Below are 27,537 nucleotides of genomic sequence, written 5' to 3'. Positions count from 1 at the left end.
GCCAATGGATCGAGATGAATTTCATATTAAACAAATGGATCCAAATGAGCTAAAAAACTAGATGGCACGAAACAAACGAAAAAAACAACACCGATAATCTCTAGGCTCGACCAAACAAACAAGAACAACACCTCTGGACAAAAAAAAAACAAACACAGGACAAGAAAAATATGCAGAGAATTCCGCAATATGCCGAGCGTCTAAAGAGATCAAAACTAAGCATAAAAGAGAAACATGTCCTGAAGGACATCAAAACAAAACTGAAAAACCTTTCAAAAAACAAAACTGAAAAACAATACAAATACAAAAAAAAAACAGAATTTAAAAAAATAAAAATGAATGAAATACTCACCAATGAAACCAAATTGATGCTAAAAACGGCTGCGCCTCTGCCTCGACCTCCGCATCAACCTGCACATCAGCCTACACATAGGAGAGGAGCCATGACCTGAAAAGTACCAACATATAAATGAAGCAAGATTTCAAATAATACCAAAAGCTAGTAATTCAACATTTCAGAACCCGGAAGGCATAAAATCAATTGTAAAGGATAAACTAAGTCAGTACAAAAGAAAAGGATAACAGACAAACATCTCTAGAACACAAATATATAGGAGTAGAATAGTATCTCAGATTCTGAAATGTCATGAACAATGCAAAATGACCATCAGCAACCACATCCATCGACCAAAAAAAATCAGCACCGGAAACTACTCCATCGCTGCCCCCCTGCATCCAGCTCAACCTCAGCACACCAGAAGAACATAAACAATTATAATACAAAAAGAGTTACATTCAAAGAAATGCATAATACACTTTATGCATATAGTACTAGTTACATCAATAATAGTTAGGAATTACACATCATTAACAACTGTAAGTATAGATAACTGTAGTGTAACTAGGATACTTATAACCAGGAAACCGTTATTTAGAGCTAGAGCATTAGGATAAATAGTGGAATATATAAAAAAAACTGGGCAGCTGGATTAACAAAAATCTAACCTAAATTGGAATGATTTTAGGAATGCTGAGAACACAAATGGGATGATTTTATGAGTAGAGAAGTACCTCAGATTCTAAAAAATCACCAAAGACAAAGAAAGAACATCAACAACCGGCCCGCCAATCTCAGCCTCTGTATGAACATCTGTAGAACTCAAATATCAACACAAGAAGAAGAAAAACAAGGAAAACTAAAAAAACAGGATAAACCAAAGAGAACAAAATCTAAACAAAAAATAGTCCCGAAATATTACAAATTAAAAATTACAACGACAGTAGAAACATCTACAACTACTAATGCAAAAAAGAAAAAAAAAGCCAGATAAACAAAACTTTAAGTATAAATTGAAGTCTAGAATTAGTTACACCAATAATATCATAAAATTAGTGTAAGTGCATTACCATGAAAAGAATGGCCTCAGCATTCCAAGCTTGGGAGTGCAATTCAAACAAGTTGAATCATAGGTGGCTGCACATGTAACAACAAATTTCAGAAGAACAGCAAGGTAAAGACCATGGCTGCCATGGAACCCTTCTGCCCATCCATTCACTGCCATCAGCCAAGTATGAAACTGCTGCTGCTAGGGAATGGATGGGTCAGATGGCTTTGATGACAGTCATGAGAAACAGAAGCAACAAAAAACAAATAAGCACCCACCTCATATCTAAATCTTATATTTTGCATCATAGGCCAAAAATAAAGCAAAAGGAAACATGCTCCATTCAAAATATATTACCCAAATATAGGCCTAATGAAACATTTTCAATTAATACTAGTTACATAAAAAATACCTAGGAATTACACCTGATTAACCACTGTAAGTGTAGTAGAACTGTAGTGTAAGCGCAGTATCAAGAGGAGCCAAACCTTCTAACTAGACTAATGAGGCAGTAAAATGGAGGCTGAAAACGACTGTGCCTCCAACTTCACCTCTGCCTTGACCTACATCCAACAAAAACAAACAACACCTGAATGGTCAACCAAGGAATAAAAAAACAAAGGGAAAAAATTCAAAACATACCTGAATTCAACTCCGATGACCAAAAAACAGCAACAACCTTAACAAATTCACCACTACAAACATTGGAAAAAATAAATAATTAAAATAAAAAAGCAGAATGCAGAAATTTTAAAAGGATTGCAAATTCACCAGAGAGAACTGCCTGAAACACACATACCAAAAAAACAAAAAAGCAAATATCATAAACCATAAATTTTCTATGAAAGACAAAATCACAAATATAATGAGGGAACTACACCCAAACAAACATAAGGAAAACCAAATTTCCAATATAGATAGCTAAACAAAAAAATGAGGTCATTATATTAAACAAACAACTTAGTACTATATAAGTAATGAAGTTTTAGCACTTAGTAGTACTTACATAAATAATACCTATAAATTACACCTAATGAACAACTGTAACTGAAGTAGAACTACACTATAACTAGGATACCAATAACCAGGAAACCATTATTTAGAGCTAGAGTAGTAGCAAAATTCTAGAATATAGCCAAAAAAAACATAGAAGAAAATTGGAATATATTCAGAGAGAAACTAACTTACTTTTTCATCATCAGAACCACCATGGCCCTTCATAATACATATCTGCATCACAAAAATATTTGCATTAGAGCCAAAATTAGCTAAAATAGGTATAGAACCACTCAAAATTTCCAGAAAACAATTTACAAAAACCTATCACGCTATATACATAGAACTAATTAGTGTCAATAAAAATAAGAAGGTACTCAAAAAAATTGCAACCTAAACTCACTTTGCTATCAGAATCTTTGGAGTACAAACTGACATGTCAGTATGAGAGTCAAGAATGGCGTATGAGGTAGATAGAGACAGCTAAGCAAATTGCAAAACAAATAACAGATGGACCAAAATTGAAATTAAGCTAACTTATATACCAAATATAACAAATAACCAAATTTTTTCTATGGGTTCTAGATATTCAGAAATGTAGTGGAATGAGTTGAAGATGCCAAATTATAAACAAAATAACAGATGGACCAAATTACAATTTACAATGACATTGTCAATCTCCTTTTCAGATCCTTATTTTTTTTGTACTACACAAAACAAACACAAATAATAGATTCCATGAGTGAACTAAAATATACAGAAAGAATAACACAGAGTTGCTGGTACAATACATGAATAATAACAATACATACATCTCTCAAGCATTGCTGGTACAATGTATTATTGAAACTTGAGTTGCCACTTAAAGAAGAGTCCTACAATATGAAATTTTAATCAAAAAATTAAAACATATCATAAATCATTACTAACAAACAATTGGAAGAAAAAGTAAGGTTACACTAATGTTAGAGATAAAAAATATCAGCTACGCAGAGCGGGAGGATTGGGGTTGGGGTTAAAGTGCTACAATGAAAAGACTGGTACGGCAACTCCATGCTCCATACAGAAATAACATAAGCGATGGCATCACTGCCCTCTACTAAACTATTCATAATTGACAGCTCAGTACTTCTCTACTACATGTCAGAAAGGCATGCCAAATAAAGTCAAACACGGCTATTGCCCAGCAATGCCAAGAGGGAAAAAAACATGCTGAGTCAAAGACATCAATTCAGTATTACCAACTTAAGCCTACATGGTGTGTGCACCAACATACAGAAGGACAAAAATCAGGAACAAATATAGTACACTTACATCACATTTATAATCAGTTTTAGAGTTAGAGGTGGAGTGATAGAGATCAGAGTCAACACTTGAAAACTGCGAGCATTGAACATCTTCAACAACCTGGCCTTCTAAATCATTAGAGCTCGATATCTCAACAAAACGTCAAAACCAGGATGCCTCTTCCTAGCCATCTATCAGAAATATCAAAATTCTATCATGATTACACATAGAGAAAGCCAATGGGAAAAACACTAGTAATATAAGCATCAGCACAGACATAGTGAACTACTAATTTCGAGTACTAAATAAATGATAAATACCTCATATGTCTTTTAACTATTGGACAAACAGAACAAACATTTCACAAGCAAAGTAATGATCCAAGGAATATACCTAAAACTAATATAAACAAATACTCTAAACTAATCTGAAAAAATATTCAGTAGAACAACCCCAAAATAACAATAGCAAATACAGATGAATAAAGTAATCTGGAACGACAGTAATCTATGCAAGGAACTTCAACAGCCCCAATATATACAGCAGAATATTCACTATGCGAACAATTCAAGCCGCGAGAGGACGAAATTTGCTCCCTTGCATTTAGTCTAGCCGCACCCTTCATCTGCAAATTGCAATCGATGCATTTGAAGTTTCTCATAATAGTCTGAAGCTAGCAGAGTGGAGATCCTATCTCTGAGTGCATACGGTTCGTCGAGATAGCGGTGCTGCTCATGCTTAGGGTAGGGAGAGATGAATGCAGCCACGCAGAGGCGGGGCGCGACAGCAGCAGCTTGGATCAGAGGCTGGGCGTAGCAACCACTGGCTTAGCGCCCGTGGCAGCGGCCGCTTGGCCAGGGCGGCGCAACTTGGGCTGCCCATCGAGCGTAGCGCGCGGTAGGCGGCCAAGACGACGGCGCAAGGCCGGCCTAGGGCGACAAGTACAACAACCTAAAGCCTCAAATCCAACGCAAATCCGACCTAAACATCAATGCCAAATGCCTGCTCGAACCCTACAACAGACAAGGAAGCCAGAAATTCCATCCACCCCCAATCGCAGTACAGACTAGATCCTTGGAATAAACTCGAACCCTAACCTCTAGAACGAGGCAGAACACATGAGCGTACCCCAACAAAGAAGATTTCATGGAATCGAAGGAAGCAAACGAAATGAACCTGGGAGACTAATCGAATCACTACTAGATTCAGGTTCTTTGCCGAGTGCCTGAGGCACTCGGCAAAGGCCAGATTGCACTCGGCAAAGTCTTTGCCGAGTGCGGCACTCGACAAAAAACACACGGCAAAAAATTGATCGACAAAACACTCTTTGCCGAGTGTCTTTTATCGGGCACTCGGCAAAGGCTTTGCCGAGTGCCTCGGGGACACTCGGCAAAGAAAAGCGACCGTCACGACACCGGTCCCGTTGACGGTCACTTTGCCGAGTGCCAACCCTGTAGGCACTCGGCAAAGATTTTTTATTTTTTTTAAATTTCTTTGCCGAGTGCCAACCCTTCGGGCACTCGGCAAAGAGTTTTTATATTTTTTTTTACAAAATTTCTTTGCCGAGTGCCAACCTTCAGGCACTCGGCAAAGATTTTTATTTTTTTTTAAAAATATCTTTACCGAGTGGCCTCTGTACGGCACTCGGCAAAGATTTTTATTTTTTATTTTTAAAATTTCTTTTGCCGAGTGGCCTCTGTACGGCACTCGGCAAAGATTTTTATTTTTATTTTTTTAAATTTCTTTGCCGAGTGCCATCTGTGTGGCACTCGGCAAAGTTTGAATTTTTTTTAAAAATTTCTTTGCCGAGTGCCCTCTGTCCGGCACTCCGCAAAGTTTGAATTTTTTTTAAATTTCTTTGCCGAGTGTCATGGTCACAACACTCGGCAAAGCTGGAAAAATGGGTTTCTGGACACCCATTTTTCCAGCTTTGTCGAGTGCTGTGACCATTGCACTCGGCAAAGTGACCCAAAACTGCCATTTTTAATTTTTTTTACATTCTATCATGACAAATAAATTCATACAAACATCCATCACATATATATCTCATCCATCACATATATATCTCATCCATCCACACATCCATCCGCACATATCACATCCATCACAATATATATCACATATATAATAATAAGTGCTCAAGTCTATCCAAATAAATTCACAAGTCCATCAAAGTCCACAAGTGCATCACAAGTATATCACAAAGTGAACAACAAATGAAAAAAATACAACGTGCACTCATCTCGGCCAAGGCAACTGTGGTGAAGGCCCAACTCCATCATTCGGAGGTGCATGAGGTGGATTATTCGAGCCACCGTCAGATGAAGACTGCACAAAGGAGAAAAGATTGCATGTGAGACAAGATTATTTGAATAGCTAATCTAGGAAGGTAGAGGCCATACAAGCAAAGCACAAGCGAAAGTAAAAAACTTTCATACTTACAGGAGTAGCTGTAGCTGCAGGACGCGGAGACAGAGGTGGAACCAATAGCCTAGGTGGCAGAGAGAAGCCCACACGTTGCCCAAGTCCTTGTAGGAACTCTGTAATGTCCGTCAGCCTCTGCGCCTAGGCCTGCCGCTCGGCCCGCTCAGCCTCCCGCTCAGCCTCCCGCTCGGTCCGCTCAGCCTCCAGCTAGGCCACCATCCTCTGGTGCCTGGCCTCCAGCTCCAGACGTTGCCTCATTTCTTGTTCCAGCCGGGCCTGCAATATTTCACTCCAATGTTTCAGTAATGCAAAGCTAATTAAGGTGTGTAAAGATCAATGTGTGATGAGTAAAACAGGAATAACCTCGAGTGCGTCGACCCAGTGCTGTGCAGCGGTCGGCCGTGTGCGAATGGCCGGGCTCTCGGTCGTGCTCCGTGCTTGGATCTAGGAGAGAGAGGGAGTAGAGGCCATGTCGATGACGCCGTCGCCAAGCCAGAACCGCCCATGCTTCTTGCCTTGCCCCGCCCTCATGACGGCCTCTCCATCGAAGTCCTGGGTGCTCGGATCATGGTCTGACCCATGGAGCGACCCGCCACCTCAGTGTAATCACTGATGCGGGAGTGGACGCTCGGGTTCGTGTATGCCTTGGGTGGGTCCTCCAGGTTGAAGGAGACGTCGCCTTGCCCTTGTGGGCCATACACCATGCCTGGAAGTCCGAGCAAGCCTGACCACTATGTGACGCCGACTGGGAGAAAGACAGCACGATGATTAGAAATCAGGCAGAACCGAGCGTCACAATAGATAAATGAATTCGCGTACCCATGCTTGTTTGTATCCGGTGAGGTTACGGCTGCCTTGATGGTGTGCTGGACCTTGCATCTGCAAACGACGGTCCCGGGCATCCCTGTGCATCTTGAGGTAGTCCTCCATGAACCACCTGTCCACCATCATCGCCCAGCACTCGGGATACGCTTGACACCACCAGGGAATCATCTACACGTCATCAAGTATTAGACATATAAGAAGATCAAATTAAACCAACTTAATCTCAAAACGAATCAATATTGATGTTCTTCATTTATCTCAAGGTACTGCTCCTGGGTCAGCTGCATCTCTCTTGTGTCTTTCTTGGTTTTCCTCTCTCTAAGCTTTGACCCATAGTAGGTTACGATGGCCTGGATGCGCACCTCGTGATGCATGTCAGAGACGAGTTTTTTACAAGCTTTGGTAGTCACCTACTCTGCCTTGGCCTTAAATCCCTCCTCGCATATTTAATAAGTCTGCATACAAAAGCTATGTATCCATTCATTATTTCAAGAAAAGTCCAATGAATGTGACGTATTGAGCAATGTTGTGCGAGGGAGACTTACCCAAAGCTCTGCCTTCACCCGCGCCGCCTTGTTGGGGTACTCCGCATCGGTGGCGACGGTGTAGTGGTCAAACGAGTAGGCCGGCTCCGTCTTCGATGCATACGTGACAATGCAGGGGAAGTGTTGCCTGCACAGAAGACCTAGGATGCCGTTGACTAGCCGTGCGTTGCCACCTGACACAACCACCTAGTTCCTACACAAGTGATTAAGAAAAATTATTAGTTTTTTTTCATCATATCATATGAAGTAGTGGTGATAACATATAAAGTTAGTTACTTTTGCCCTTCGGGGTGAATCACTGGACGTTGGTGAGGAAGCAGAACATGTGGAAGGCTCGCGGGACCTCGCAAGTAGACACTCAAAGAGGAGTCGAAGGAAGCGGAACCCATGCCTATCGCCTCCAACTCGTCGTCCTTGTGCGGCCCCTCCTCCTCGTCCGTCTATCAAACCAACGCATCGTCCGACTCGTCCAAGGGTGCCACCTCCTCCTCTGGCTCCTCCTCACGTGGCATGGGAGGAGACGACCCCTCCTACGTCTAGCAGTCCTCCTCCTCCTCCTGTCCGATCCCTCCGCCGCCCCCTCCACCTCCTCCTGCTGCCGGCGTGGTCTTTGATATATCGAGTTCACGGACCTATGATGGTCGCCCGCCATCTTTGTTCAATCACCTGCAACAAAAAACAAAAACAAGACGTAATTAGAAATAGGTGCAAAAATGAACAAAACACAATTACAAAAAACATAGTATTACATGTATTAGAAATAATCTTCATGATTGAGATTAGCTGGATCATAGGTCTCGTCATCACTATCAACATTGTCCAACACATCAACACTATCCGAAGGAGGAATGTTGTCTTCATTGTCATTGCCTAAACGTAATCGCTCAAGCATTTGTATGTCCTTCAGATTTCACACCTCGTCTCTAGCGTCCTCGTCATCATCCCTGTCATTGTCTACTTCCATTCCTATCTCTTTGGTTAAGTCTATGTCAAACCTTCCTTGTAGTCCCTCTTCTTGATAGAACTCTCCATCATATGTGTTTGGGTTGAAGTTGTAATCTTCATCGTTTGGGACAGGTAGTTTACCGTGTGGCGATACCTTGTGCACAATAGACCAACCCTTAAGATGCTCGGTGTCTTTGCACGCGTATGATGTATAATAAACCTGGATGGCCTATTGAGCCACAATGTAGACATCTTTTCCTAGATAGACGGAATCCTGTCGAATCTCGACTAGCCCAAGCTTAGGGGTCCATCTCGTTACTCTAGGATGAAACCAGTGGCATTTGAATATGATAGGAGTAAGAGGTTTGGAACCATAGAATGATAGTTCATATATTTCTTCAATTCTTCCATAATAGTCGAGTCCATCAGTGCCTGACGTAACAACTCCGCTGTTTGTGGTTTTTCGATTGGACCGACTCTGCTCGTAGCTTGCTATGTGAAAACGATATCCATTCACATCATAACTGGTAAATGACTTGACCCTAATGGCATAGCCATTTGCAACCTGTCTCAGCTCGTCACTTATAGACGCATCAGTTTGGGCTTTCTGTTTGAACTAACAAATGAAATCGGGGCTCCCTAGTCCCGCACCCCATGAAAGAAGGGTATCATTTTCTTGCAGGGTAGGTTGCCTCGATCCATGCCAGGATTGACGAAGAAATTCCCTGTACCAATGAGAAACAAGGGGGTTGGACGAAGAAATAAGGACATACGGTGAAATGATACAAGTTCGTTCAGAACTTACCCAATGAACGGTTGCACCTTGACAAGGTTGGTCAACACAGATAGCATGATAATGCGCCACTCTTCATTTTTCAATTGCTTAGTGGTCGATGCACTTGCGCTTCCGAGTTGCCCTTGGAAAAGGCTGAGGTTCGATTCATTTTCACCAGCATTATAATGAGGGGGTGGATTATAAATGCTAGTAAGTTTCTCAGTGTAGTATTTCTCTGTGAAATTCGACACCTCCTCTAGAATGTATGCCTCTGCAATGGAAGCCTCAATTTTGGCTTTATTTCTACATTTTTTACAAAGAGTCTTCAGACATCTCTTGATTGGATAGCACCAACGGTTCTGCACGGGCCCCCCATACGTGCCTCATACAGGAGGTGCATAATCAAATGTTGCATCGACAAGAAGAAGCCGGGTGGAAAGATCTTCTCCAACTTACAAAGCAACACCGGTGCCGCTTTTTCCAAGTCATCAATGACGGTCCGAGAGAGCTCCTTGGCACAAAGCTAGCGGAATAAGTAGCTCAACTCTGCCAGCACTTGCCAGACATGCTCCGGGACATAGCCTCGAACCATCGCTGAAAGAAGCCGCTCAATCCATATGTGGTAGTCATGACTCTTCATCCCATTTACTCACAGAGTGCCTAAGTTCACTCCCCTCTTTAGATTCACTACATACCCATTAGGGAACATTAGTGTCTTGATCCATTCAAGTACTTCCCTCCTTTGGTCCTTTTTCAAGATGAAATCGGCCTTAGGCCTTCTCTAGGTCTTACCACGACTAGGAGGCTGCATCTCTTGATTTGGTCTATCGCACAATGTTGCTAGGTCCACTCTAGCCTTAGGGTTGTCCTTAGACTTTTCAGTGTCCATGAGTGTTGCCCAAAGTGCCTCAGCAACATTCTTTTCAGTGTGCATTACATCAATGTTATGTGGCAGAAGAAGGTCATCGAAATAGGGGAGCCTCATCATACCCGAGATATGAGTCCACATATGTTGCTCACCATATCCCATAAAACCATCTTCTTCATTAGGCACAAGAGCATCTATCTGAGCATGAACCTTGTCACTAGTCATCATTCGCGGTGTAGGGTTTGTCACTTTGACACCTTTCGTAAAGTTCTTGATGTCTTGTCTAAATGGATGGTCAAGAGGTAGGAATTGATGATGTCTGTCGAACAACGAATACTTGCCACCCTTCTGCAACCAAATGAACCTCACACCTTCCTTGCATATTGGGCATGGGAACTTCCCGTGAACACACCAGGCACAGAATATCCCATACGCTAGGAAGTCATGCAGGGAGTAGTGGTACCAAACATGCATTTTGAAGGTTGTCTTTATAGCTCGATCGTATGTCCATACCCCTTCATCCCAAGCACGGACCAATTCATCAAACATGGGCTCCATGAACACACCCATATTATTCCCTGGGTGTCTAGGAATTATCAACAACAAGAATACGTTATGTCATTGAAAGGAGACACCGGGGGGGAGATTAAGGGGGATAACGAAGACGGGCCAACATGTGTATGGGGCAGCCATCATTCCATAAGGATTGAACCCATCTGTTGCTAGCGCGACACGTACATTACGAGCCTCATCTGCTTTGTCACAATGTTTGTCATTAAAGCGGATCCAAGCTTCACCATCGGATGGATGTACCATCTTGTTAGGATTGTACCGTTTGCCATTTTTGTGCCATGTCATCTGTTTCGCGGATTCCTCAGTCATGTATAGCCGTTGGATCCTCGGTAGGAACGGAAGGTACCATAGGATTTTCATGGGGATCGTAAGTTGCATCTTCTGGCCATCATCAGAGTCTACCTCTAGGTACCTGGAGGATTTACACTTTGGACAAAACTTTGCATGCTTGTGTTCTTTCCTAAATAGGACGCACCCCTTCGGACAAGCATGTATCTGCTCATACGGCATCTTAAGTGCTCAAAGGAGTTTCTGTGACTCGTACATGCTCTTTGGCAGAATGTGGCCCTCCAGAAGTAGGGTGCCAATCACGATCAACATCTTATCAAAGCCAGGTCGACTCAAGTTTAACTCGGACTTCAACCCCATTAAGCATCCAATGGCATCCAGTTGAGACACCGTTGACTGATCGTGAAGGGGTTTCTGTGCCAAGTCCATCATGTCATAGAACGCCTGTGCGGCTGCCTCCATCTCCTCCTCATGTCCCTCATCGAACTGTCCTTGGTGAAAGTCATCTAACATGTCTGGTACCCTGGCATCAGCATCAAAAGCCTCCACCCGTGGTCTCACCACCTCCTCTCTCATACGATGGGCTTCACTATGGTGGACCCACCGGGTGTAGTCCGGCGTAAATCCATTCTTCACAAGATGTTTACCCATTTCCACCTTGTTTACCGTCCTCCTATTTCCACATTTGCTGTAGGGACACAAAACTAGGCAATGTCCTTTAGCAGCCTTGCCAAATGCACTGTTCAAGAAAGCATCGGTCTTGTTCATCCATACCATGGTGTAGTCACTCTGACTTCTCTAGCCCGTGTACATCCACTAACGGTCCTCCATCCTCTAACATAGGTATCAGCGAGTAATGTAACCATCAATTGCATCTACATAGTGTTCCTACTATCTAATAGGTGAGGATAGGTCCTAATCCCACCCGTGGATGCGTAGATGAGGTTAGTTTCCATGCTCTACTCCTATCCGAGACAGAATTTTAGCAGCACCTCCCCGCTGTTCTCCAGATACACGTCCTGCCTAAGAAGAGTGCGTATCCAGAGAACAACAGAGAGGTGATGCTGAAACTCTGTCTCAGACTAGAGTAGACCATGGAAACTAACCCATCTACGCATCCGCGGGCTATCCAAAAAACGTGGACAATCCAAAACAGATACGGTCATAGATATGCAAAGATCTACATACCTCCAACTGTATCTCTTTTGAACAGGAGACGCCTCACTAGGTTATGCGATCTACAACCATGATACGGAAAGAGGGGTTATACCTAGGGTGGCGGCGGAGTTAGGCTAGCGGGGCCGTGGTGGGTCGGTGCAGTGGCGAGGCGGCATGGTGTAGGCAGACCGGCACGGCAACAGGAACTCTGACTTGGCTCCGATGGGCTCTTCTCTACAAAAATGGAACAAAATACTATCATTTAAAAAAAATCGGTAGAACCTCCCCTGCACGGTGAGATTTCCAAAACCTGCAAAAAACAGCGGCACGATGGCCGACAAGCATAGTAGTCTCAAGAGAAGCCATGTAATTTGGATATCAATCCATACAGAAGAATATATCCAAGTAGTACCACTACTTCTACTACTACTTCCACTATTGCTACTACTACTACCACTAGTTCTACTACAACTACCACCACTATTGTTACAACTACTACCACTAGTTCTACTACTACTACTAACACTACTTCTACTACTACTACCACTAATTCTACTACTACTACTACCACTAGTGGTACTACTACTACCACTACTTCTAATACTACTACTACCACTAGCACTACAACTAATACTACTACAACTATCACTACCAAGACAACAAAAAGAGAGAAGGCATACTTGACGGGCGCCGGGAGTAGGGGCGGGCGGCGTCGGGGTCGGAGTCAGGGTCGGGCATGGGCGTGGCCGGGGGCAGAGCCGGCCGGGGGCAGGGCGAGGGCAGTGCGGGCGGCCGGGCGGCAGGGCATGGCCGGGGGCAGGGCGTGGGCGCGCGACGGCGGGGGCAGTGGCAGCATGGGCGCGGCGCGTGGCGCGAAGGCGGTTTCGCCGTGGTGGCAGTGTGACTGGCCGGCCGGCCGAATCGCTTAAGTCCTTAACCGCCCTTTGCCGAGTGCTGGATTAGGGAGGCACTCGGCAAAGATATAATTTAAAAAAAAAACAAATTCTTTGTCGAGTGTCCCAGATCTGGCACTCGGCAAAGATTAATTTTTTTTTAAAAAATTTCTTTACCGAGTGTCCTAGATCTGGCATTCGGCAATTTTTTTAAAAAAATACTTTGCCGAGTGCCCCTGGCACGGCACTCGGCAAAGATTTTTTTTTTAAAATGGCTTTTTTTTTGAAAAAAATACTTTGCCGAGTGCCCCTGGCCCGGCACTCGGTAAATATTTGATTTTTTTAAAAAAAAATTTGCCGAGTGTCCCAGATATGGCACTCGGCAATTTTTTTTTGTAAAAATGATTTGCCGAGTGCCCCTGGCACGACACTCGGCAAAGATTTAAATTTTTTTAAATGCCTTTGTCGAGTGCCCTGTTAAGGCACTTGGCAAAGAGGAAATTTAAAAAAAAATCAAAACCCTCTTTGCCGAGTGCCTTTTTTGTGGCACTCGGCAAAGACTCCCTTTGCCGAGTGCCATGCCCCGGCACTCGGCAAAGTTTTTTTTTTGCCTCCAATTTTTTGTGCAGCCCTTTTAAGGCACCAGGAACTCCTAGTTAGAATTTGGAGATTTTTTATGGTTTTTTGATATATTTAGTTCCTGGTGCACAAATTCTAACTAAATATTTTATGGCTACACAAATTCAAACTAAATAAAGTAACTAAATATATCAAAAAGCCATAAAAATCCCCAAATTCTAACTAAGAGTTCCTGGTGCCTTAAAAGGGCTGCACAAAAAATTTGGAGGCAAAAAAAAACTTTGCCGAGTGCCAGGGCATGACACTCGGCAAGGGGGTCTTTGCCGAGTGCCACGAATAAGGCACTCGGTAAAGAGGGTTTTGAATTTTTTTTAAATTTAAATCTTTGCCGAGTGCCAGAGCTGAGACACTCGGCAAAGGCATTTAAAAAAAATTCTTTGCCGAGTGCCTAACAGCAAGCACTCGGCAAAGAAGGACGTGGTCGAACACCGTTACGCGGGGCAACCTTTGCCAAGTGTCGAGCTTTTGCCGAGAGTCTGACACTCGGCAAATAAGTCCTTTGCCGAGTGCGGCACTTGGCAAAGAAGGTCTTTGCTGAGTGCCCGATTTTTGACACTCGGCAAAGAATTTTGTACTCAGCAAAGCCTCTGTTTCCAGTAGTGAATCGCCTCTCACCAGGGCAGAGCATCGCGAGGAGGAAGACAATGGGGAAATGAATCAACGGCACCGATAAAGTGGGCCCTCCAAATTAGAGATACAACCCAAACAGAATAAATAGCACGCACCAAAACACTCAGTTAACACATAGCTTTTCTAAAACTGAAGGCCAGGATCAAGTCAAAAACAAATCAAACGATCCAGAATTCGAGTGACACAGGCAAATGGATCACACGAGCAACGCATAGCTTTTCTAAAAAAATGTTCAGTATGATGCCCAAGATTCACCAAAAATACCATTAGTAGAGAACAGACCTTTGATCCTCGGCCAAAATGGGCTCTAGTTCTGGCATTTTTTGCGCCTGGGACTAGAGAGACCTTTAGTCCCGGTTGGTGGCTCCAACCGGGACTAAAGGTCCCTGCCCAACGGCTACTGCGCCAGACAGAGGTGGCAGGGACCTTTAGTCCCGGTTGGAGCCACCAACCGGGACTAAAGGTAGACTTTTACTCTCAGTTGGTGGCTCCAACCAGGAGTAAAGGTCTACTCCCGGGCTGTGGCTGTACCGGGGGATGGAAAGTTACCTTTAGTCCTGGTTGGAGCCACCAACCGGGACTAAAGGTGAAACATCCTCAATTTTTCCGCGTAGGGAAAATTCCACAGAATGAATTATAATATGATGAAACCAAGAACTGATTCCATCATATTATCATATTTCAGTCAATGTCACAGTCATACATCGTTAGATTACAAGAATACAAGATATTACATCTCTGGGAAACACACCTATTACAGAGTTAATCTAGCGGAAGACTATCGAGTGAAGGCTCCTCCTTCACGGGCATCATCAGAGTTGGCATAGTGCAGCGTAGATTCCATCTCCGAACCAAACTTGAGCGTAGGCACGAGACCTCCTAATCCTTCTAAAGTCAGCATCTCTGAGAAACAGGAAATCTACACACCACCAGATGTGTACAGGCCATGGTTAGCACCGATGAGCTTTAGTGGAAAAGGATAAATAAGGGATCTGGCGATCCTAATATTTGGCTGTGGTTTGCATTCTTAGCACATGAGAAGTAAATAACATTAGCAATATAATAATAATATCCAACTTTTAACACATTCACCACCACACCATCCATATCCATCGACCAACCATCCATCCCAAACCATCTCCACGCCACCACACCATATCTCATCTCACACACTCAGGTCGACAGGCCAACTCCCTCTCGGCCATGCCTCAACGGCCCGCAGCCCCCAAGGCTCATGATCGGAAAATGCCCCAACCCTGGAGGGAGGATAGAAGGACTCATCTCCTATCTAGTTTAAGCAAAACCCAGGAAAGGTCCATAGCCGACAAGTCGACATATGTATCGATCGATCAACCAACACTCTACAGAGGTTTCACATACCCACAAGATAGCCATCCTCGACGGTGCCCCATCTAGGTAGATTCCGGCCGCTTGCTAGCCTAGAACGATGCCACCCTACCTCTTAGCCCTAGAACATCCCAAGTCTAGTCTGGGATGGCTGATACTGTGAGTCATAGATAGAGCCGGGGCCCACCGGATGTCAAGAGCCAGGTCCACAAGGCCTCCTAAAGTCTCGGAAGGGTGTGGGGGAAACCACGCGCCCCATACCTCCTTGCACATGTTCGCCTAGCAGTAGTGGCATTGTTCTACCAAGTAGTCTGACCATCCCGCACCATATAGGGCGAGTGGGATGTAAAGGATTCCTGGTGAGTCTGAGTACTAGTAAGTCCTTAGGGATTGACCAAGCCAGAATATCTTCATCAGGGTTTCCATTTTACGTGCCACCATAACACCTCTACCCTGGGCTCCACCTCTTCGAGGTTCACACCCAAGGCCACCTCCAATTACCATTTACCCGCCACAGGTATTCCATATCCAAGTGCCCAGGTAGCACCACATGGCAAGACTCGCCCTAGGCTCGTCGTTACTCCAGCTCGATCGACACAACCCTCACTCTCCACGCACCCAAGACACACGCAGCACGCTCACACACCACCAAGTCCAGCACCCATAGCCAAACCATTCCTAGGGGGTTCACCACCAGCATCACATCCCCGATATAATGCGAAGTGGAGTTAATAATAAGTATAGTTGGGTAATATGCAAGCAAACAGGCAAGTAAGCATATATAGGCGAGCGAATGCGCAAAGCAGGATGATGTGGTAGAGTGGGTTGCATCAGGGTAATAATGGCTCAGGTAGTAGCATACATCAAAGTTCTAGCAAAGGAATAATTATAAAGCGCTAGCAGTTCTAGATATTATGCAATGTCTAATAGGATTCTCTAAAAGAGGGTGATGCCATGACACCTGCGATGTCGAGGTAGTAGTGGTACAAATCTCCGTTAGTTGATGTAGTCGATCAGCAAGGTCTCCTCTTTCTAGGGTCCTGTCGTCAATCATGTTCTCCTTATCCATCAGGTTCCGATCCAACGTTGTCCTCGTGGCAATTACCTCCAAAACACACTCAAGGCAAGAGAACAAACAATATTCCAAAAAGGCGATAGAACCTAGAAGGAACACAAAGAGGAAATGACTTGGCCCTCTCGGCTGATGTCCGATCCATGGGCCAAAGAAACACGAGTGGTGGTATGCTGAGCACAAGCTTTAAGTCATGGCCAAGCCAGTATGACTTTACGATAAATGGTTTAAGCCAGAGCTTATCCAGAGCAAACACCATGGCTCACGATCTTTCGATCCGGTGTCATTGAATTGACGGGGATTGGAAGTCGAGCCCCAAGAAAGAAGAACGACAGGGTTCGGCTCTTAATAGCCATATCCCGCAAGTCACAATTGGACACGAGTAGCAAACAAGAATGATTAACACTATTGTAACTTGGCTCCAACGTACTTTAGCTCGCCCGCTATGGTAGAAAGCGGTAGCGCAAAGAGATTGGACATCAATGGTTCCCCTCGATCCACACGACACAATAACATCAGGAGCCGAGAAGAGAGTCGCTCAACACGGCAAAAGATGCGGGGGTTAGCTAGGCACATCCATGTCATGTTCTCAGACACATCTTCGGGAAAGATGGTTTTAGACGATCGATCGGGTCGACACGCACGGGTCCAAGGTACAACTTAGACCATAGCTTTGCTAACAAAAGGGAATTGTCCGGTCTTTGATTCCAATCATCACGGGCAAGACGGGATCGAACAGAGCAGACTATTGGGGCAATAAGAGCAAGAACAGCCATGAGCAAGGTCCACTTCTTCTAACGCACATGCCACGACAAAGATGGGGCATCGGAAGGAGCGACACTCAAGAACACCAAGTGCGTAAGCCACTCATAGGGTACCCGACCTGGCTGCACTGGCACTGAGATATCTCTCGGATTCGAAGCGATGCGGTTGTCACCGCGAGAATCAGAGAAACATGATGGTCAAACGGGGTACAAGCATACAAGGGCTTGAGCACGAAGAAGCAACTAAAAGCAAAAGAGAGGCGTAACTCCATGGTCACGGCGAGGTGAACTCGCGGCCACAAGCTATGCCAATGAGTTTGCATTCATCGTTCCATGATTGTTTACTCCTAGGTTTTCTCCCACAAAACTTGGTCACGAAGGGCTCAAAATGTGCGGGTAATATCCGCATCGATATCGCCATCGATATTGAATCCATCATGACCACGTCCTAGGGCCGAAGGTAGGAGTTAACACTCGTGGTACTATGAAGTCAACTAAAAAGCGAGGGGTCGAGTTACACTCAGCATCACGGTCATGGCGAGACGGGTCCCGCGATCGTAACGTCCGAACGAGGTACGATCCCTCAGCCGGCTCGAAGGCTCGTCACATAGGTAACAACACAAACAACCACGATAAGATCCAAACACGACCAAAAAGGCAACACGACTCGACACGATAGCCAAGTAGCACATTCCATAGCTGGGTGATGGATAGATCCTGTAAGACAGGCTTAAACAGATTGGCCGTGAGATTGGGGTCCGACAAGGTAGATGTGCATATACGGGAAGATAATAGATGGGGCTTTCAATCATCGTGGTAAGGCATCGACTAAGGTTCGATGACTCAAAGATCTAGAGGTAATGGCTCACCGTAGACGGAGTCACAGCTTGCATCTGGCCAATAATGGCCCGCTATGGCTCGATTCGGCTTTAGTTAGCCAGTCTCGTGGGGCTACGGTGGGCCGTGGTTGGCCGGTCATGGCTATAGGTGGCCAAGGGTTGGCTACGAGCATCGAGTCTCTGGCTTAGGCATATATCACAGCCGTCAGGTGCTAGGGTCCCACGGTGGCAATCCAAAGTTAGTCTGTGAGCTACGCGAACATGAGTGAGCGCAAGCATTGTGATGGCTTACCATTTGGAGGGGTCGGAAATACTCAAGGATGGGTCCATGACGTAGGGCTTGATTTTAGAAAAAATATGAAACTGGTTTCATAATTTTAGGAGCTAAGATGAATTTTTAGCGAATTTCTAAATGTGGCCAAGAATTTTTGAAAATCAGAAAAAAGGATGGAAAGGGGCATGCTTCAGTTGGGCTGCTTCTCCCTGCTGGTGGCCCACGGTAGGGGCTCACGCACGGGCCACAAGCCGGAGTGGGCCGGGTTGGCTTGCTGGCCGGCCCACCCGCGGGGAGAAAAAGGAGTAGAGGGGCCAGCACTTGGGCTCCTGGTGCTGCTGATGACCCAAGAAGAGAGGAGGCCCAAGACTTGAAGAAGAGGAGGCCGCCGGATTTAGCCTACTAGTGCTCGGCGGCTTGGGGCAGCGCCGACGCGTTGCGTGCCTGCGCATCATGCACGTCGGGTGGCGGTAGGACAGGGACAAGGCAAGGACATGGTCGCATGGCTGCTACTTTGTTGGTACGGCGCCATGCGGGGATGCGCTCACCGCAGCGGTGTGGTCCTGAGGCTCACGCGACGTCATGCGAAGGCACGGCCGTGTGTCACCACATGCAAGTGAGAGTGCATAAGTCCCCGGCTCGTGGCGTGCGTCCATGAACGATGGGGCGAAGCAAGGCTGGAGCTCTGGGGTTGGTGTGTGTGCGATGTAGTCATCATGGACGTGTGGTGGCTGCGGCCACGACACAAGTAGAGCAGCGTGTTGTGTGTGTGTGCTGGCGTTGAAGCCGAGCGACAGCCGCACGTGCAGGGCCCGAATGGCAAGCGCGGATGGAGCCAGGAGGCTACGTGCGATGATGGGTAGGAAGGGCACTATCTTGGTCTTGTCGCTTGGTCGAGAACGAACCAGTGCTTCCGGTTTCCAGAGATGTCCGTAGTTAGCAAGGCACTATATGCTAGTGCATGCGCGTGTACATGCGGCTATAAGCTACATGACAGCGGAACAAGCAGGAATGGCGACCAAGGGCTAAGAGTGGGGGCTCGACCGGTGTGTGCGTCAGCGTGCAGGTCTTGGGCGGCGGCGATGGTGAGTTGCAAAGCCGTTGCTGTGTGGGCTTTGGCACGGCAGAGGCCGGCGGCTGCCGTGTGCATGCCCCAGATGGCTGTGGAAGGCTTCGCCTTGGGTCCCAAGCAGCCAGTTGTTGGCAAGGCCGTGGCATGTAGCGTGGGTCAGCGGTGTGGCGTGGCAATGGCATGCTGTGGTCATGGCTGCCAACCCGTGCCTGCGTGGTACACGTGTACCGGTGCCAGGGTGACGCGCGCAAGTGCGTATCCACGACCATGGGTAACTAGGTAGCGGCTCAACGGCTAGGCAAACATGGATGTGGCGCAAGGGCTACAAACGAGTGGTCTCGGGTAGTAGAAAGGATGGAGCTTGGGCTCGACAGGAACCGTGCTAGCAAGGCGGACACGCCATCGTCTGCGGTAGAGTGGCCGTGCTGGCTACAGGTCCATGGTGTGCATGCAGGGCCGTATAGCCACGAAGCTCTAGGCTCATGCGGCCGGGTTCAAGGGGCACGATGTCCACCGTGCTCTGTAGCTTACGAGTGCACATGCATGAGTGCACAAGCAATGCGGCGACCATGAACGGCCGCGTGCTCCTGTGCTTGCGACATGAACCACCAAGGCGTCTCCTTGGCGCTAAATGTGTGACCATGGAGGACAAGAGCGGCTCGACGGCCGGGCAGGTCTGGGAAAGGAAAAAAAAGCTGGGTCTTGGGCGATCGCCAGTGGCTTGCCGGCGGTGTGCGGGCAGACAAGGTCAGCGGCTTGAAGGCTGGTCTGGCAAGCATCAAGACATCAGATAAAGGGGGGGTTTAGGGAACCCGTGCTCACCGTTGGGCTCGTGGTGGTCAGGTAGCGGCGCAGTGGTGGGTCGAGGCTGTGATGTGTTGCTGCGGTGCCGTGTAGAGCCGCTGCGTCGTCGTAGTTGCACATTGGGTTCGGTTCGGGGCGAAGTGGTTGGGGTTGCCAGCGTGGCGAGGTGCTGGGGATGAAGAGACGGACGCACGGTGGAGCAGTCCCGGCAGCGGAGTGGACCGGCGAGGCGCGCTGGTGGCGTTGCCGTGTACGCAGGCTCGGGCGACGTCGTGGACAGCATCGAGGTCGGTGTTCGAGTGGCCATGGCGCTCGGCTGGGAGCAGCCACGTGGCGAGGCAGTAGAGGGCCACAGCCAGCGATGGCTGACCGGTGTGGCTATGCAGCAGGGCAGGGCAAAGCAAGGAGGAAGGGAGAGGGATGGAGTGGAGGCGGCTATAGGGAGTCTGGGAGAGGCTCCGGCTGCTGTGGCCTTTATAGCGCGAGGGTTAGGGCTTCTAGGGGGTGCCGATGATCCTCGGCGTCCGTGCATAGGCAGGGACACGCGGTGCGAATCGAGGAGCAGAGTAGGTGAGGCGTGGGTGAGGGGCGCTGGCGTGCGCGTCGCGTAGCGTGTGAGCGGCGGCGGCGCTAGGAGCGGGGTCACGGCGTGCTCTGCCTAGGGTTTCGGAAGGGCATGCGGCGCATCTTGGGCCGGCTGGGCAAGGAGGGGGGTGAGAAGGGTGGCCGCAAGGGGCAGCTGGGCCGGTCTTGCTGGGCCGCTTGGCTGTGCGTGCGCGAGCGGGCCGAAGGGAGGAGAGAGGGGCAGGCCAGGCTGCTACGCCGGTTGGGCCAAGCAGGCCACGTGCGCGTGAGCGGGCCAGAAGGAAGGAGTGGCGAGCTGGGCCGAGGGAGAGAAGGGCGAGTGGGCGAACTTGGCACCTTGGGCCGAAATGGTTTTCCTGCTTTCCTCCCCTTTTCTAATTTCTTTTCTATTTCTTGTTCCATTATACTTACTTTCGAGAGCTCTAGGTTGGTATACATGTGTCGCCTATCACGTGTTCACCCAGGTGGGGTCCACTAGGGTCTACTACGGGTCTCGGAATCCAATGCCAAGGGTTGGCATCGATGGGCATTAATTTACAAGGAAGGTCGATTGACTTTATGAATTAGATCAAGGGATTCAAATGAGGTTCAAAAGCAAAAAGATGAATTGAGAAAGAGGAAAAGGGATTCATAAGATATTCTAGAAGGGATCGAAAGGATTTGCTATGGACTTGTGCTTTCCAACTCAAAACACTAAACCAACAAAAGATCTCCGGCAAACTCCTACAAGAAATTCTATATGCATGCAACAATTTATTTATAAATTGTTCTTTGTTTGACCTAGCATCTACATGCTTCACATATTGCAGGAAAATTTTTAAAAAGTTCGTATTTTTGGCTTCTCCAAAAACCCAGGTTGTTATAGTCCACCCCCCTTACAAGAATCTCATGCCCGAGATTAAGGTGTTGCTCGGTCGGTGAAGAGGCAGGGTGTTGCCTCTTGATTGGGGTAGTTGTTCCATAGAATCTTGCAAAAGGAATTGTCGTCCTTTTGTTTTCTTCGATAACTCAATCCAAATTTGTATGGGGTGTCCAAGGATCTCTAGTGGTTTTGTCTAGCCATATGGCGGTCTTGGTTCATAGCCTGCTAGGTTAGTCAGGGTCCTGGAGTCACATGTAAATAAAATAGCTTCTATAACCTACACTCAGATAATAAAATTCGCAAGAAGCACAAGAAAATCAACAAAGATCCAGGCAATCAGGCAGCATTACAACTCTTATATGCATAGTGTTGACTTGAGGCGACTCCTAAGCCTTTGAGTCTCACACATATATCGATCTTGTGTGGGCGACATAGGGAATCATTTCCTAGTGGTCAACTTTTCAGATCGGGGATAGTCAGTTAGTAGTAGAACTCAAGGTAGAGATGGGGAACCAAGTGTTAGTAGCTATGACTCCACTACAGATTGAATGTTTGGCTTCTAAACTAGTGTTTGGTACTAAAGGTCTCGTCCTAAGGTCAAGTATGGCTCTGATACCAACTGAAACATCCTTAATTTTTCCGCAAAGGGAAAATTCCACATAATGAATTATAATATGATGAAACCAAGAACTGATTCCATCATATTATCATATTTCAGTCGATGTCACAGTCATACATCATAAGATTACAAGAATACAAGATATTACATCTCTGGGAAACACACCTATTATAGAGTTAATCTAGCGGAAGACTATCGAGTGAAGGTTCCTCCTTCACGGGCATCATCAGAGTTGGCGTAGTGCAGCGTAGATTCCATCTTCGAACCAAACTTGAGTGTAGGCACGAGACCTCCTAATCCTTCTAAAGTCAGAATCTCTAAGAAATAGTTAATCTGCACACCGCCATATGTGTGCAGGTCATGGTCAGCACCGATGAGCTTTAGTGGAAAAAGATAAATAAGGGATCTGGTGATCCTAATATTTGGTTGTGGTTTGCATTCTTAGCGCATGAGAAGTAAATAACATTAGTAATATAATAATAATATCCAACTTTTAACACATTCACCACCACACCATCCATATCCATCCACCAACCATCCATCCTAAACCATCTCCACGCCACCACACCATATCTCATCTCACACACTCAGGTCGACAGGCCAACTCCTTCTCGGCCATGCCTCAACGGCCCGCAGCCCCAAGGCTCATGACCGGAAAATGCCCCAACCCTAGAGGGAGGATAGAAGGACTCATCTCCTATCTAGTTTAAGTGAAACCCAGGAAAGGTCCATAGCCGACAAGTCGGCATATGTATCGATCGATCAACCAACACTCTGCAGAGGTTTCACATACCCACAAGATAGCCATCCTCGACGGTGTCCCGTCTAGGCAGATTTTGGCCGCTTGCTAGCCTAGAACGATGCCACCCTACCTCTCAGCCCTGGAACATCCCAAGTCTAGTCTGGGATGGCTGATACTGTGAGTCGTAGATAGAGCCGGGGCCCACCGGATGTCAAGAGCCAGGTCCACAAGGCATCCTGAAGTCTCAGAAGGGTGTGGGGGAAACCACGCACCCCATACCTCCTTGCACACATTCGCCTAGCAGTAGTGGCATTGTTCTACCAAGTAGTTCGACCGTCCCACACCATATAGGGCGAGTGGGATGTAAAGGATTCCCGGTCAGTCTGAGTACTAGTAAGTCCTTAGGGATTGACCAAGCCAGAATATCTTCACCAGGGTTTCCATTTTATGTGCCACCACAACACCTCTACCCCGGGCTCCACCTCTCCGAGGTTCACACCCAAGGCCACCTCCAATTACCATTTACCCACCACAGGTATTCCATATCCAAGTGCCCAGGTAGCACCACATGGCAAGACTCACCCCAGGCTCATCGTTACTCCAGCTCGATCGACACAACCCTCACTCTCCACGCACCCAAGACACACACAGCACGCTCACACACCACCAAGTCCGGCACCCATAGCCAAACCATTCCCAGGGTGTTCACCACCAGCATCACATCCCTAATATAATGCAAAGTGGAGTTAATAATAAGTATAGTCGGGTAATATGCAAGCAAGCAGGCAAGTAAGCATATATAGGCGAGCGAATGCGCAAAGCAGGATGACGTGGTAGAGTGGGTTGCATCAGGGTAATAATGGCTCAGGTAGTAGCATACATCAAAGTTCTAGCAAAGGAATAATTATAAAGCGCTAGCAGTTCTAGATATTATGCAATGTCTAATAGGATTCTCTAAAAGAGGGTGCTGCCATGACACCTGCGATGTCGAGGTAGTAGTGGTACAAATCTCCATTAGTTGATGTAGTCGATCAGCAAGGTCTCCTCTTTCTAGGGTCCTGTCGTCAATCATGTTCTCCTTATCCATCAGGTTCCGATCCAACGTTGTCCTCGTGGCAATTACCTCCAAAACACACTCAAGGCAAGAGAACAAACAATATTCTAAAAAGGCGACAGAACCCAGAAGGAACACAAAGAGGAAATGACTTGGCCCTCTCGGCTGATGTCCGATCCATGGGCCAAAGAAACACAAGTGGTGGTATGCTGAGCACAAGCTTTAAGTCATGGCCAAGCCAGTATGGCTTTACGATAAACAGTTTAAGCCAGAGCTTATCCAGAGCAAACACCACGGCTCACAATCTTTCGATACGGTGTCATTGAATTGACGGGGATTGGAAGTTGGGCCCCAAGAAAGAAGAACGACGGGGTTGGGCTCTTAATAGCCTTATCCCGCAAGTCACAATTGGACACGAGTAGCAAACAAGAATGATTAACACTATTGTAACTTGGTCCAACGTACTTTAGCTCGCCCGCTATGGTAGAAAGCGGTAGCGCAAAGAGATTGGACATCAACGGTTCCCCTCGATCCACATGACACAATAATGTTGGGAGCCAAGAAGAGAGTCGCTCAACATGGCAAAAGATGCGGGGGTTAGCTAGGCACATCCATGTCATGTTCTCAGACACATCTTTGGGAAAGATGGTTTTAGATGATCGATCGGGTCGACACGCACGGGTCTGAGGTACGACTTAGACCATAGCTTTGCTAACAAAAGGGAATAGTCCAGTCTTTGATTCCAATCGTCACAGGCAAGACAGGATCGAACAGAGCGGGCTATTGGGGCAATAAGAGCAAGAACAACCACGAGCAAGGTCCACTTCTTCTAACGCACACGCCACGACAAAGATGGGGCATTGGAAGAAGCGACACTCAAGAACACCAAGTGCGTAAGCCACTCATAGGGTACTCGACCTGGGTGCACTGGCACTGAGATATCTCTCGAATTCAAAGCGGTGCGGTTGTCACCGCGAGAATCAGAGAAACGTGATGGTCAAACGGGGTACAAGCATACAAGGGCTTGAGCACGAAGATGCAACTAAAAGTGAAAGAGAGGCGTAACTCCATGGTCATGGCGAGGTGAACTCACGGCCACAAGCTATGCCAATGAGTTTGCATTCATCGTTCCATGATTGTTTACTCCCAGGTTTTCTCCCACAGAACTTGGTCACGAAGGGCTCAAAATGTGCGGGTAATATCCGCATCGATATCGCCATCGATATTGAATCCATCATGACCACGTCCTAGGGCTAAAGGTAGGAGTTAACTCTCGTGGTACTATGAAGTCAACTAAAAAGCGAGGGGTCGAGTTACACTCGGCATCACGGTCACGGCGAGACGGATCCCGCGATCGTAACGTCCAAATGAGGTACGATCCCTCAGCCGGCTCGAAGGCTCGTCACATTGGTAACAACACAAACAACCACGATAAGATCCAAACACGACCAAAAAGGTAACACGACTCGACACGATAGCGGAGTAGCACATTCCATAGCTGGGTGATGGATAGATCCTATAAGACAGGCTTAAACAGATTGGCCGTGAGATTGGGGTCCGACAAGGTAGATGTGCATATATGGGAAGATAATAGACGGGGCTTTCAATCATCAAGGTAAGGCATCGACTAAGGTTCGATGACTCAAAGATCTAGAGGTAACGGCTCACAGTAGACGGAGTCACAGCTTGCATCTGTCCAATAATGGCCCGCTTTGGCTCGATACGGCTTTAGTTAGCCAGTCTCATGGGGCTACGGTGGGCCGTGGTTGGCCGGTCATGGCTACAGGTGGCCAAGGGTTGGCTACGAGCGTCGAGTCTCTGGCTTAGGCATATATCACGGCCGTCGGGTGCTAGGGTCCCACGGTGGCAATCCAAAGTTAGTCTGTGAGCTGCGCGAACATGAGTGAGCACAAGCATTGTGATGGCTTACCATTTGGAGGGGTCGGAAATACTCAAGGATGGGTCCATGACGTAGGGCTTGATTTTAGAAAAATTATGAAACTGGTTTCATAATTTTAGGAGCTAAGATGAATTTTTGGCGAATTTCTAAATGTGGCCAAGAATTTCTGAAAATCAGAAAAAAGGATGGAAAGGGGCAGGCTTCAGTTGGGCTGCTTCTCCCTGCTGGTGGCCCATGGCAGGGGCTCGTGCACGGGCCACAAGCCGGAGTGGGCTGGGTTGGCTTGCTGGCCGGCCCACCCGTGGGGAGAAAAAGGAGTAGAAGGGCCAGCACTTGGGCTCCTGGTGCTGCTGACGACCCAAGAAGAGAGGAGGCCCAAGACTTGAAGAAGAGGAGGCCGCTAGCTTTAGCCTACCGGTGCTCGGTGGCTTGGGGCAGCGCCGGCACGCTGTGTGCCTACGTGTCGTGCACGCCGGGTGGCGGCAGGACGGGGACAAGGCAAGGACATGGTCGCATGGCTGCTACTTCATTGGTACGACGCCGCGTGGGGATGCGCTCACCGCAGCGGTGTGGTCCCGAGGCTCGTGTGATGTCATGCGGAGGCACGGCCGTGCGTCACCACATGCAAGTGAGCATGCATAAGTCCACAGCTCGTGGCGTGCGTCCACAAACGATGGGGCGAAGCAAGGCTGGAGCTCTGGGGATGGTGTGTGTGCGATGTAGTCATCATGGACGTGTGGTGGCTGCGGCCGCGACACAAGCAGAGCAGCATGTTGTGTGTGTGCTGGCGTTGAAGCCGAGCGACAGCCACGCGTGCAGGGCCTGAATGGCAAGAGCGGATGGAGCCTGGAGGCTGCGTGCGATGATGGGTAGGAAGGGCACTATCTTGGTCTTATCGCTTGGTCGAGAACAAACCAGTGCTGCCGGTTTCTAGAGATGTCCGTAGTTGGCAAGGCACTATATGCTAGTGCATGCGCGTGTACATGCGGCTACAAGCTGCATGACGGCAGAACAAGCAGGAATGGCGACCAAGGGCTAAGAGTGGGGGCTCGACCGGTGTGTGCATCAGCATGCAGGTCTTGGGCGGCGGCGATGACGAGTTGCAAAGCCGTAGCTGTGTGAGCTTTGGCACGACAGAGGCCGGCGGCTACTGTGTGCATGCCCCAGATGGCCGTGGAAGGCTTCGCCTTGGGTCCCAAGCAGCCAGTTGTTGGCAAGGCCGTGGCGTGTAGCGTGGGTCAGCGGTGCGGCATGGCAATGGCACGTCGTGGTCATGGCTGCCAACCCGTGCCTGCGTGGTACACGTGTACCGGTGCCGGGGTGACGCGCGCAAGTGCGTATCCGCAACCACGGGTAACCAGGTAGCAGCTCA

General features: G+C 47.3%; 1 protein-coding gene and 1 long non-coding RNA gene across 2 annotated transcripts in view; both read right to left on the bottom strand.

The window, feature by feature from the left end:
* The window catches only part of LOC136500707 (endoglucanase 20-like), a 50,733-nt gene that overhangs the window by 2,775 nt on the left and 20,421 nt on the right, over nucleotides 1-27,537 (bottom strand). The window lies entirely within an intron of this gene.
* On the bottom strand, nucleotides 1,812-2,689 carry LOC136500712 (uncharacterized). Its single transcript, XR_010770091.1, has 3 exons — nucleotides 2,574-2,689; nucleotides 2,028-2,080; nucleotides 1,812-1,948 (listed from the first exon to the last, which is right to left on the bottom strand). It is a non-coding gene; the product is annotated as an uncharacterized lncRNA (long non-coding RNA).

This window comes from Miscanthus floridulus, chromosome 13, assembly GCF_019320115.1.
Source record: "Miscanthus floridulus cultivar M001 chromosome 13, ASM1932011v1, whole genome shotgun sequence".
NCBI lineage: Eukaryota > Viridiplantae > Streptophyta > Magnoliopsida > Poales > Poaceae > Miscanthus > Miscanthus floridulus.
This window is presented reverse-complemented; position numbering and strand designations above follow the sequence as displayed.